Consider the following 799-nt stretch of genomic DNA (forward strand, 5'->3'; position numbering starts at 1 on the left):
TGCTCCGCAGATGAAAAATTACATCACGAGGTCACCCATGAAGTACTGCGTACTCTGGCAGGATTCTAGCACTGCAAGAGGGATACATTAGCTGTAACCAAGGTTTGTCCTTTGTCTGGGGGAGACAAACCATGAGCCCGGGTATGGATATAATAGTAAGCCAAACCATGGCTTAATTCTAGGTAGCAGAGCAGCAGGAGGATTGGTGGATGGATAGCCATGCATATAAAGATTATTTAAATACAGTGTGAGCTTTTAGGAATATTTCCATTAAATGTTTGGATTTTCTAGGCTGCCTGTCTTGAAAGGGGTAGGATGGGGTAGTTGGGCTTACACGGTCAGGAACATACAAAGCACTAAAAGTGGCCTGTGCTTACTGACCGATTGTCACTCTTCTGAAATATTATTATAGGCTGTTCCAAGTTAAGTGAATAAAAACAACCCACCCTAATAGTTCCCAAAAAATGAGAAGCACTGAGAAATATAATCAGTGCAGCTGTAGAAACAAAGCTATTGTTACAGGATACTGAAATACACAGCAAGAAAGAAAACTGAGAAGGAAATAGGTGGAGGAGAACCACTTGGTAAAACATGAAAGCAGTTCCTTTTCCCACACCTCTGGGGGGGGGAAAGCTTATTCTTGCAGGGGAAGGTCAGGCAATGGGTGGTGTGCTGCTCAAGGGTATGACATCAGGAAGTTATCTTTGAGCTACTGGATATTTTTTCCCCTTGGCAAAGGATAAGAAAGGAAAAATAAGCAGGCAGTCCATTTTGGCAAAGAGGATGTACATTCAGGTGC

Source organism: Rhineura floridana, chromosome 8, assembly GCF_030035675.1.
Source record: "Rhineura floridana isolate rRhiFlo1 chromosome 8, rRhiFlo1.hap2, whole genome shotgun sequence".
NCBI classification, from domain to species: domain Eukaryota; kingdom Metazoa; phylum Chordata; class Lepidosauria; order Squamata; family Rhineuridae; genus Rhineura; species Rhineura floridana.